Here is a 13,692-nt window from a genome sequence, read left to right on the forward strand (position 1 = left end):
TGAACTTCTTGGGTGACGTAGAGTAAATGGGCTGACAAATAAAATGAAATCTTGTGTGACAACTTTTACATATTAATTCATAAATGACAGTATCTAACACGGTTTAGAACTTCAAAGAGTAATAAAACTCGCAAAAAATTGTAATCAGATTTGATAGTCATTTTCTATCCCAATTCGCTCATTTAAACAATTTTTCTCTTAAATTAAACATTGCAAAATAAAGTGTTAAAATCCCGAATAACGTTTGAAATTATGTGGAATGATTAGCGGAAATAACATTGTGCGAGAGCACTACAATCGTGTCCACTATGTGTCTCTGCGATCATCTCTATTTGACAAGATAACTTCCGCTAGAAGTGAAAACGTGTGAAAATGATTTCTGTCAATCAACAAAAAAGCATAAAGTTCTGCGAGAAGTTGCCCAGAACACATTAAAAGGTGTAAATGTCGCAAGTATTATTTACTGGTATCACAATATTTTTTGTGCATACCAAATGGCATATAATAAAGCACAGTGTTGAGTTATACCCTTTATCTTAATGTATCAAGCATTAGTGGGTAATAACTAATGAATGCAAAAAGTTCAATATGTCACAATGTATTACTTTACAAATTTCAATTTTTTCCTTAGTGGAAATGTAACCATAAAATCAGAAATATTCAAAAGGGAGTAGTTTTGATTATTTCTGAATACTAAATGTTTCTGATTAGTTCCCACGAAAATTTAGATTTTAATTACATTAAGAAATTTTTTTTTTGACTTAAGCATGTTATACAGATAGATTCTCAAAATAGAAAAGTCTGTTATGAAGTATTAAAATTCAGTTTGATCACTAACAGGGATGTAACTATAGCACATACTAATGCAGTTAACTGTTGTCTCTTAGGTTTTCTTGATAATATTTTCAGGACCTGTCTTAAAGTTTCTTAGCCCATAGTTTTGCAGCTTCTGGCTACAGCCCTGACTTTATATAAGCAAGACTTAGTATAATAATTTCAATATTTAAAGAAAAGATAGGTCTTATTATTTGAGTTTCAATGCAATGAAGTCCTGACAGTTTTCCGTGCTACTTATCAAACAGATTGCAGACTAATTAATCATTTTTTTCTTTAGAATTCTGATCCTTCTTTAATATTTAATCACTTCTATCACATTCTAACAATATCTGTTATTTTCTGCTAAAACAAGCAAATGAAATGAGAAGAAAAAAATTACGCAAATTTTGCTTTTTTGAAAATTCTGGCAATAAAAAATGATTGGCAATCAACATTATGATAGACGAGCAGAGAGAAAAACGTCTTGCGGGGAAGAAAATATCATCATATTGTAGTTGTACGACGATGCCGACAGTTAGATGTCAACCAAATCTTCCGCCCCAACTCAAAACCTAATCAGACATTTCATATCGTGTAAAATATGGGTGCTCTCACGTGGAAAACGTAGGAAATAGGGTGTCTAGCGGTAGAAAATTTGATTTGGGAAATAGATGACAGCAAGTGACCACAGATGACACTTCAGTTAGATTAAGTATTGATGTTCAGTTAAAGCAAGTACCGTCAAAATACTGCCACTGAGCTATACGAGGTTTTAAGCTTTTATGGCCTGCTCATCAAATTTCTGACTGCTATATATATATATATTATCATTATTATATAGTAAGGAAAACAGCAATGATGATGATGATTATTATTATTATATAAAGGTACATAGTATCTTATAGAAGAAAATATATTTTAGTTGTTGTGCAATCACCATTTACAGTCTTTAGCGAATGTCATAGTATCATCTTGGATGCAGAATGTAACGCCTTGTTCATAGACAAAATACAGTAACTGGGGGCAGGGAAACTGTTTGCCTTTCAATGGGAAGAACAACTATCTAATCTAAGGTCTACTATTTATACTGTTGAATCTGCCATAGCAGCCACCTGTATTAAGCAGCCAGTCAGCTAACTTCCCAGATTCACTTTTTGTCTGAATTACAACAACATGACTTGTCTTAAGCAACCATTTGCCTTAAGCAGCCAGACAGTATCGCTCCCATGACTAGTGGCTTAAAAAACATTTGTCTGTATTATATACCCTGCTGAAACACACTCATCTGATGGTAGAGAGCACTGCACGAGTGGGTTAAAAAAAAAAAAAAAAAAAAAAAAAATGACTCTAGATGATGCTTATCTGAAACAACTTACTAATTTTCTCACATTTTCATGTTACATCACAGGTATATAATATAACAATTGTAGGCTTTTGTTTCAGTCAATATGCAATTTCGTTGACCTGCATGAAAACAATACTGACCGAAGATGTAACATAAGGCAATAATTGTATATCATTTAAAAATTTCCATAAATCATAATTTTAAATGTCATCTAGTCTCATTTTCTTGATCTTGTAATTTGTATAAAGAGCATCAAAATTGAAATTAGAATGTGCGTACATGTAGTAATTAAGTAACACTACCACACTTTGTATATGCGCCAATAATAAAGACAATCTGACAATTTTGGGTATAAATACCTTAAAAATGATAAAGAACTATTGTATTTTCTTTAGTACATATAAAAATGTTGAAATTAAATTTCTGTTGAAAAATGAAGCCATATGGCTCCAAAGCTTTTGCCACTAATGACCTTTGTTTTAATAAAGAGGAGGGAAGAACCCATCTGTGAGGTATCGCTTTCAATGCGTTATCTGCAACATTGCAAGGGAAATGATCCTCATTGAAAATAACCACAAGCATCATACAGCAGAAGCTGTGGCCTCTTGTTTCACAGAATTTCAATTTGTGAGAAGCCATTTTAATGAATTGTGGGTAGTGAAGCACACTGCCTACACCTCTCAGCAATCCATTCAAGTCAGAAATCACATCATAAGCTTCATCTATATAATGTAACGGGAAACCTTTTTTATTTCCAGTTCGCATGCTCCGTGACTGAGTTTGGAGTTGTAACAAATTACCCAAAATGCATCTTTACTATAAAGAATGTCTATTTCTCCATTTGCCGAGAACGTTTTCTCGTTGTATGGTCGGTTGTCCGAGCATTCATCTGGAAATGTGACAGATCTTACGTAACGGATGAAAACCACATCTACATTATAAACTACTTTGCAAACATTGTATAAATTCATTAATTTTCGTTATGTTTCTGCTACAGTGGAGCATAAGAATAGATTCAACTTGCAGCATGCAAATCTGTCAAAGTCTTGCTAAAATTAAATTTTGTAAGCTCTGTCAAAGACTTGGTGCAATCAATTTGATGAATATTCTGTATAAATAATCTGCAAATTTTGATCAAACCAATTGCATTACATTGGGTCAGCTGACTCTGGCAACCCTTTAGTTTTTCTGTAACTGCGGGACGATAAATAAGCGTAAAGGAACGGAATGTGATCGAAAGCCGAGAACATCAATTGTCTGCTTACAAATGAGCTTGTGGCAGAATGGTATTCGTCTTCGACAGCAGGAATCCAGAGGTCATTTCACAAACAGAAAAACAAGTATTCAACCCAACGGAGCTGCGAAAAGCCAAATCGTAGAGGGAATTAATGACGGGGTTTTATTATTTTCTACAGTCAAAGATCATCCATGCTTATATGATTAGTCTGATTCAATTGTCACATAACTCATCAACATCCTTGCGGTGAAATGGTAACGATAAAAATTAATTACACATACAGGATTTCTGATTCTACCAATTACATTGATGACAAACATTAGAAATAAGGCAATCAATCCTGATCATCACAATGCTTCTCATTAAGGTGCGAACATTAAAACAACATTACGGCAGAGTCATCACCTTAAAGCCTCTTACTGGACAAAAGAGACAATACATGGATGCTTTTGCGATTATTACATCTACAACATCGATATCTTTTGTAAAGTAAATTACTGATTATCTGTAATGCAAAAATTGCTGTTTGAAGCATCAAACACGTGTTCAAACAGTAAATTTTATGCAATTGCTTCATTTGGAATAAATGACATAAAATGACCTCTACATTACCCAATGGAATGGGGCTGATCTAGATATAAATACTGCATTCTTGTTTTTTAGGTTTTTTACCTAACAAGCTTCAACACATTTCAGGTCACATGGTGACTTTCCAGCTTTTGCTGGTGGCAGAAACCCCACAAGTAACCCTTCATGCATTTGTTCAGGTATGGTTGGGTACCTGAAAAAAAACCACCGACTTTCCACAAGTCAACTGAATGGTTTCCTCACATAACAAACTAAGCATTACTTGAAGTAAGCAGTCTTATCTTTGTGGCCACAGAGACCCCCAATCCTTTGTCTGCCAGTGAGACAGAACTTTCTGGTATTTTAATTTATATCAGAGGAAAAGTGTGGCTTTCATTTAATTTGAAATGTGACATAATACTGATGGAATTGTTTTATTCCTCCCCAAAACAATCAAATAAATGTCATATATGATTGATCATGACAATTGTCATAAAAGTCTCACACTGGCATAAAACTGTTGCTTTCTGGGTATTATCTAAGACTGGGTTTCAATTCTTCATTTCAAAATATCATCCATGTCACCTGGGTGCTTGATCTGATGATGGATTGACTGGGTAGCAGTCTGGAATTCAACTTCCTGTAAATGCCATGCCGTCTGCTGCTGTAGGTCCTGGTAATTCTAAGAAACAGCATGAAACAATCAGGAAAACACAGATCTGGCCACAGAAAAAATAACAGGATTATCACATGGTTGAATATAAAAGGAAATGAGTGTATCAATATGAAACATGCAAGCTTCAGTTGCACTTAGGAGAGATACAAGCTTCCACAGCACATAAAATAGATAATGTTCCAACTGAAAACTTTACTTTTTCTCAGACAGATGCTTTTCAGAGATTTTTGTTCTTATCTTTAAATTAAATTTCAATTTTAATACAGCTGTATATGTGCAATGATTTCCCATTATGTAAGAGATTGACACAAAAATTCTTCATTTTTTCATACACAGTATATAACGTAATGGTCAGTATTATATGAATTTAATGATTTTTCCTTAAGCAACAATAAATTAGACATGACCAGATGATGGGGTTTCTCCATCAGTATCATTAAAAGATATGAAGTCCTGGGGATCTTAATTAATCCCTTAAAAAAATCTCTCTTTTTTTTTTTAACACAAAAAACAGTTGGATAGCAGTTTTGAAGTACAGATGAATAAAAGAAATAGTACTCCCTTGCTTCAATTAAGTGATACAGTTTTGTGTTTCGGCCTCTTTAGGACTGCTGTTTACAATCCTGCGGTCTATCCGCGCATTCTAAACTCGCCGATATCTATTTAGAAATAACTACTGCGATCATAGGAGTTATTTTGTTTGATGTTCTTGCAACCATATGGATTATTACTGAATGGAATTTGTTTGATTTTTACACGTATTAGCATTCATTTAAATGATTCATTTCATTAAATGACAGAGGAAACTATCTTCTTTGAAATCGAAAAGGGACTCTGACATTACCCGTCAATTTTACCCATCAATTTTTCATAAAGGTATTTCAATATAAGTCCGATATATTAGAAACTAATTTGTGATAAATGAACATCCTTCAGATTTTTGAATAATTTAATTTATATTTATCTCATTTTGCGACCATCACACCTTTGGTTTATTTCTCAACCTTTTTACGATATAATGCAAGTGCGGAAATATTTATTATTTTCAAATAACTTATCTTCAAATAGATGTTATTTGGAAAAATTGCAAAGTTCACAGAGTGTGAATGTTCGGCAAATAATCTGTTTTAAATGAATTTAGGTGAATATATTAATGTACAAAACTCATTATTAGGGATACTCCTGTGAAAATTGCATCTGGGAATCTATCCCTTTTCCGCAATTTTTTACGTTTGATGTTACTTTTGTAAAAAAAAAATAAATTAACATCTTAGAAAACAAACAGGTGTTAGAATGAATATAAACCATAAAAACACCGGAAAATTTCTATCAGTCATACTATTCGTTGAGAATGAGGACATTTTAGGGTATACTTGAAAACACAAGATTTTAGACTTCAAATTTAGTAAGACATGATACAAAAGACTGCTTTTAGAAGAAAAGCAAATTTGCCTCCCCATACCACTTCAATGGGACACGTTCAAGGATGTATATTATCTAGCCATGGCACAAAGACATTAGTTAAAAGTTGAACATACTGGAATATTAACAATAAACTATTGTTTTGTTTTTGCTTTTGTCAAAGACTGCATACTACCATAACTTATTAACAAAAAGGAAAACAAAGTACTTGAAAAACATGAAAGCCTGGTAGGCTTGTACTAAAGACATAAAATCAAGTTTGGCTGGCTGTATTGGAGCAGTCGTACAGAAGTAGTAAGAACAATTCTTATCAAACAAGAGCACCGCCTTGCGGGTGCTGACGCTCATCTGATTTTTTTTGTATAATAGAAATATTGTCCTACCCATGATTTTCTAAGTCTAAAAAGGGCCATCACTCTTGCAAAAAGCAGGATAGAGTTATGTTTCTTAATGCACAGTGTCCACTTATGATGGTGAAAAACTGTTGCAAGTTTTAAAGCAGTAGCTTTGATAGTTTATGAGAAAAGTTGACTTAAACATAATATTCAACCAAGAAAATGATTTTTCTAAAGTCCAAAAGGGGCAATAATTATTGCAAAAAGCAGGATGAGTTATGTTGCTTGCTGTACAGGGTCAGCTTATGATGGTGAACAAGAGTTGCAAGTTTAAAAGCAATAGCTTTGATAGTTTAAAGAAAAAGTTGACCTAAACATAAAACTTAACCAAGAAATCTGATATTTCTAAGTCCAAAGGGGCCATAAATCTTGCAAAAAGCAGGATGGAGTTATGTTTCTTGCTGTACAGGGTCAGCTTATGATGGTGAACAAGTGTTGCAAGTTTTAAAGGAATAGCTTTGATAGTTTAGGATAAAAGCTGACCGAAACATAAAACTTAACCAAGAAAACTGATTTTCTAAGTCCAAAAGGGGCAATAATTCTTGCAAAAAGCAAGATGGAGTTATGTTTCTTGATGTACAGGGTCTGCTTATGATGGTGAACAAGTATTCCAAGTTTCAAAGCAAAAGCTTTGATAGTTTAGGAGAAAAGTTGACCTAAACATAAAACTTAACCAAGAAATCTGATATTTTCTAAGTACAAAAGGGGCCATAAATCTTGCAAAAAGCAAGATGGAGTTATGTTTCTTGCTATACAGGGTCAGCTTATGATGGTGAACAAGTATTCCAAGTTTCAAAGCAATAGCTCTGATAGTTTAGGAGAAAAGCTGACCTAAACATAAAACTTAACCAGGCAACGCCGACGCAGACGCCGACGCCGACGCCGACGCCGACAACCGCTCAAGTGATGACAATAACTCATCATTTTTTTTCAAAAAATCAGATGAGCTAAAAATGACCTTCTCCATCAAAAATAATTCAACCCCAAAACACCAATAAAATGCGATTTTAGCCTAGGCAATCGTCCAAAGTTTGATTTAAATCTGACCAGCAGATTAAGAGGTGTAATCCAGACAATCTTTGTGACAGACAGACTAACAAAATCAATATGTGAAAAATTCAGCCTGTATTTTTCAAAAACAGTTTCAAATATTAACCTATATGGTACTAAACATGGAGAAAACATTAACTGGCGATTAAATAATTAACAATATTTCCCAATTTTTCTTTTTTGCAAAAATCAGGCTAATGAAAAATTTACCAAAGGTTTTCAAAGTGAAAACAAGTTGTATAAATAAATTTTGCTAAAACCTTATACATAAATAAACCAATATTTCACACAGACATCAATAACATCTAAATAAGTTTATCATTTAGCTAAAATCTAAGCTTCAAATGGCCCAAAACCGTTACATACTTGTGTTACAAACAAGGCATTTTTATATATTTTGTAAACTTCTTTATATATAAGTCTTTCACTCATTTAGGTAAGTGAATTTAAGACTAAATGTAATGGAATTAAACATTTTTGAGCTCTAGTCAAATTTACACAACAGATTATTTTTTAATTTTTTAAAGGCATTTCATAAAACTTTGCAGCACTTCACTTTGACAAGTATATAAGACTTTTTTCTTTTTTCTTTCTTTTTTTTTTTTTTTGGTTTTAACGTCGCACCGACACATGATAGGTCATATGGCGACTTTCCAGCTTTAATGGTGGAGGAAGACCCCAGGTGCCCATCCGTGCATTATTTCGTCACGAGCGGGCACCTGGGTAGAACCACCGACCTTCCGTAAGCCAGCTGGATGGCTTCCTCACATGAAGAATTCAATGCCCTAAGTGAGGCTCGAACCCACATCGATGAGGGGCAAGTGATTTGAAGTCAGCAACCTTAACCACTCGGCCACGGAGGCCCCCAAGTATATAATTTAGCAAATACCAACAGACAGCATGTACAGAGAAAATAGATCCTTTCATTCTTTTATTTTGCAATCATTATCACCATTACAAGCATTCAAACTATTTCTGATCCACTCCATCGGATCAACAAAGTGAAATTTTCAAATACATCTTTTTTAATCAAAGGGAGACAAATACAATTTCAAAGTTAAAAACTTATTGTAAGCATTTGAAATAAAAGATAAAGTTTCACAGACATGTAACTGATGAGCTTTTTGATTAATTAGATTCAAAGAAATAAATCAGTGCAATGATAAGTAATCTTGCCAGAGTCAGATGCTAAAGAAGTTAAGAAATTACCCCTTTAATGAGTAAAGTACTCAAAATTTGTTTAAAGCTTTTGAAAATGATTTAATTGTTAATAAAAAGTTGACTGTGGTAGAGAAATTGTATGACATATTACATTCATTTATACATGCTATGACAGCACCAATTTGAAAACAAGGTTATCGATTTCAAATCGATACGATGCAACGGCGTAACAATATAAATCATTTTTATGTGCCGATCAAATAATAATCGCATTGATTTCATTGGCCAATATTTATAGTACAAAGTAATAAAAATTATAATTGAGCAAGCAAAAAGCAAGATAGTCCCCGTACATGCGCATGGATTTACAATAGACAGTTTTTTTTACACAGTTCACCTAATTTTGTTACGAAATATTTTGTGGTCACATGACCACATGTACTGAAGAGCAACTAACAATGCGAACTATTTTACATATCAGGTTCGGTTTCATATCACCTTGGCTTCGCTAATCTTTGACCCTGACTTTACTTCTCGTCACTTGTAACGAGCCTACTGATTGGTCGCCCTATGCAATTACAAACATACTGATTAAAACAAGGTCAGAGATACACTGACTAAATGATTTTCCATTTTGTGTAAACCCGAACAGCATTAATAAATGGTCACAACGTATTTGACACACACAAACACTTTAACGTACTATGAATTCCTACAAAGGAAAAAGTTGTTAAGTTTAATAAGTACATATCATCTTTTAAATATTTTTATCATACGCATTAGCATTCAGTAAATCTAACGCCTTTCGGAAAATTAAATCGGGTGAACGGAATCATGAAAACTGATTCCTACAGCTGTACCTTCTTAAACTCTCTGAAAGTTTTGATCTTTGATGCAAAACGCTTGCATTCAAGACTTTCAATTTTCCATAAATCATTAAGTAATCGCTGAAAAATTTGATGAGTTTTTAATGACATATCAAGCAGGGTCGCACAGCCTCTGCGAACGGAATAAACTTAGGTAATCATAGCTTTCACAAGACACATTCCAAAACCTGAAGACTTTGGACATAAAATAACAACTGTCCGTCAAAACAGATTTTGCACAATCGAAAAAACATCTTTTAGGTGCATGTCACTTTGACATAATAATAAGTAAGAAATAAAATACTGAAGTCAACCGCTTTCGAATTTTAGATAGCGGCATGCTCTACTGATACACCAGAACAAATAATTTTTCTGCATTTAAGTGCATTTTGCTCATTACATTTGGCTCAATTTTTTTTCTTCAAAAATTAAACGTTCACTTTATGCATTTTAACAACACATGTTTTTGTCAGACAATTTCGTAAATGCAGAATGTATCGCCAGACCATTTTCAATGTGCTCTTTAAGAAACAGACCAAACTGACATCAATAAAAAAATATAACAAACATGAAGCGGCCATTTTGAATATCGGAAATAATATGCCTTTAACATATTGAGTCATGCAACGCTTTTGCGGTAGCTCGTTATTACCCAAAGTAGGTCAAATGCCGTGTTCTCGCATACCAGATATGCAATTTCACATGTACATTGTACTTATGACCTTTGTTGAACATTGGCTTAAATCAGAAATGTAATAAACAAGAAAATATGAGCTAAATAAAAACAGGGTAATGCAGTACATTTAGAGAAATGATTAAAATGCATCAAAACGTGCTTTTGAACGCTAATAAATATTTTGTCGTAATAAATAAATGTGTACGCCGCATAAAACTGCATAAGTTGCAGATTTTTAAAAGAAATAACTGACACTGGAACTTTTAAATGATTTTGTTCTTAAGTAAATGAGTACATAAGCATATTCTTGTCATTTAAACTTCTGTATTTCGATATAGCGAAATTCCGTTCAGATTCTCACGAAATTTAAAATACTTCATGTAGTGAGATATAGCATTTCCAAAAGTATATCATAAAGATGCGAGTTCATGTTTTTCCTGAAGTTCATAATGAATAAACTGAAAATAAATTCAATACAAGCAAGTGTTTGTCTATCTCGGAAGGTAAATAAAATAATGATAAAAAAAGAACATCATTATAGTTAAACCAGTGCTCACAATAACCTCGGAAGAGAGACCATAGTTTTTATACATCAGCAATATCCCTTGGTTTTACTACAAACAGAGAAATCTCATCTGTTCATAAAGACCTCAAGTCCTGTTAATGCTACAACTTTTCATTTTTCAACATCATTTCAGAAGGGTGACCTTTTAAGGCAGACTTGACTATATTCAACATAAGAACTTTTGTAAAAAACTATTTCACAACTTAAAGCTCATAAAACTGAAATTTTAAAGAAAATATGCATCATGAAAGATTTTTTCATACATTTGTAGTTTTAACAGTTTTCCCTCTGCTTTACCTCCCACATCACAAAACTGAAACATTTCCCCATCCCTTTTAACTTTTCTTAACCTCTTTTGTGGTTGTTTTGAATACAAATGTACTTTGTATTCTAGTGCATATAAATAGTGTCATCATGGAAACCTGATTATATCAAAATTAATAATAACTATAACATTTCACACTGGCGTAACTATAGTTATTAATTCTGCAACATCCTGATCTCGGAGCAGTGCAGGTGTAGGGGGTGGAGGTGTTAAGAAAGGAAACAGTTTTTATTTTTTTGCAGATTCATTTTAAATACAAACTTTTTAGCCCAATTGGTTACTTATGAAAACATATATTGGATTCCTTTTCTTCTACATACCATTCTCTAGACAATTTCTCAAATTCCAACAATATTCAATATATATTTTTTAATCTTCTGGTAAAAAAAACATACTTTCAAAAACAAGATTAAAAATTCAGTGCATTTAACTGCACCTTGAAATCAATTATTAACTATTTCATTCACCATTTCGTTCAACGTTTTTTAACAATTAAAGAGCATTTTGTCTAGATTTCATTCATTAAAAAAATGATAGCAAAAGTGCATGCCTTTGCAAGGCAAAGCCTATCGAACCTGTGTGGCCTTCATTTAATAGACCAACTTGTTACGTTAAAATTGACAAGTCGTCTTTCATACATTTAAACAGCTTTCAGAAGTATCAGTACGATCTTTTTTCCCCCAAACAATGCACTGACATAGATACTTGCTCAATTACACATACTGCATAACAACTTGTTTGAGATATAGCGATTCTTATTATTTGCGAGTCGACTTTACACCTTCATTGTTTGGAGGTTTGACAAAAAACAATTAAGTCTGAACAAATGCTAAATAACGATTCCCTGATTTAAAACTGACTAAAAATATAAAATACATTTAAATTTAACACAATAATGATGTTAAGAAAGTTTTATATGAAATTAATTTTAATATGTTGCATTTAAATTACGAAAAAAAGAACAAAACTTTATAATCCAAGGGAGATCACTAGTGCACCCATTCATTTGCACTCAGAAACAAGATTAACTGACTTATCTTCCCTTTGTCAAAAACAAGTGCATGCACTATGCATTTAAACTGACTAAATCAGCCTTAATAAACCAAAGAGTAAAATGAAATTACACACCAAGACAAAATTTTCAAAACATTCAAAAACAAAATCTGACATGCAAAATACATGTACAAAACTTACAATATCTTCTGCAACTCCCTATACAAAACAGTACGGAAACAAACAAAGCATAAACACTGCAACTGTTAATTAGCAAATTGGTTTGCTTCAAATTTTTTCTTTATTTAATTTTTTCATGTTCATAAGCAACCAAAAGTCAAAAGCCAATACAACATCAAAAAAATTAACTAAGTGACAGATTACTTAACCATCTGAAATAGAGATGGGGTGCAGTCTTTTGTCAAGTTATCATACAAATATAAGAATTTCGCACTGAGCTGGTGGTGCAGATGGAATCCGACTCAAAGATAATTTTTTAAGCAATAACATCAACAAGAGCTGAAGATTCTGATCAGCATCTACAATCAGTGATAGATTCTTTTTCTGGCATACCATGTTCTACAAATAGTATAAGGAAATAAAATAAATGAATGACTTTCTTTTAAGTGCTATTTTCTAATAGTAGCATATGAATGTATGCATTCATTCAAAAATGCATTTCCTAATGACCTCACTAACAGCATGTGAGTTATCCTACACTAGTTTGTAATAGCTTTTTCTTCTCTCTCCCTATACATAATAGAAAACAATGGTGCAGTCACCATTTTAACAGTGTTGTATATGTGAATGCTTGAACACTAAAGTCTCCATGTAGCTTTCAACTATCCCACCTTAAAGACAAGTGGAGAATTCTTTCAGGTGGAGCTTTAATTACTAGTCCAGGGTCAAAGTTTATAAAACTGAGCTCAGAGACCAGTCTCAAAACTTGACCATCTGATTGGCTGTTTATGAGCATATATTTGAAATTGACCAATGGGAAAGCAGCTCATTTAGACTGGTTTACAATCTGTTATAAAACCTTAGATCCAGAACTGGAAGTTGGACAGTCTGATCTGGTATGCTCATGGAAGTTGCAGTGTACTATCATGCATATATATTTTCAATCATTCTAACAGTAAAATGAAGAAGAGAAATATAAAACATAACAACAACAGTCATAATACTCGCATCTGCACTGACCGTAACTGGTTAAATCGTAGCTGAAATCACATGAGAAGTTTTTAACATTTAATGAAAGCTGAAGAAAAATAAATTTTACAGCTTCTCAGTTTCCACACAAGGTATATTTATCAACAAGGGATTGCTTTTTATAGAAAGTACATGTCTCCCAATAACATTTCAGTAAATGAAAGAGTCAATGTAATATCTAGCTACAGTACAAAATGTCTGTTAACATTTGTACCAAGTTATATGAAAATCCGTTAAAATGGTAAAAAGATACAAAGCACACACAATTTTGTGACAGACATACTAACATACCATGTAACTTCAGAATACATAGTTAAACTAGAACTGCGTCTCTAGATGATGTGATGTTAGGAAACAAAAGTCAGTTTCCTTTGAGTAATGGCACTGTT

At 32.9% G+C, this 13,692-nt stretch overlaps 1 protein-coding gene across 5 annotated transcripts in view; it reads right to left on the bottom strand.

Annotated features, from left to right (window-relative positions):
• Positions 1-13,692, bottom strand: part of LOC123535910 (ankyrin repeat and sterile alpha motif domain-containing protein 1B-like) — a 171,081-nt gene that overhangs the window by 50,700 nt on the left and 106,689 nt on the right. The gene's annotated exons all lie outside the window — the stretch shown is intronic.

This window comes from Mercenaria mercenaria, chromosome 17 (assembly GCF_021730395.1).
Source record: "Mercenaria mercenaria strain notata chromosome 17, MADL_Memer_1, whole genome shotgun sequence".
Classification (NCBI taxonomy): Eukaryota; Metazoa; Mollusca; class Bivalvia; order Venerida; family Veneridae; genus Mercenaria; species Mercenaria mercenaria.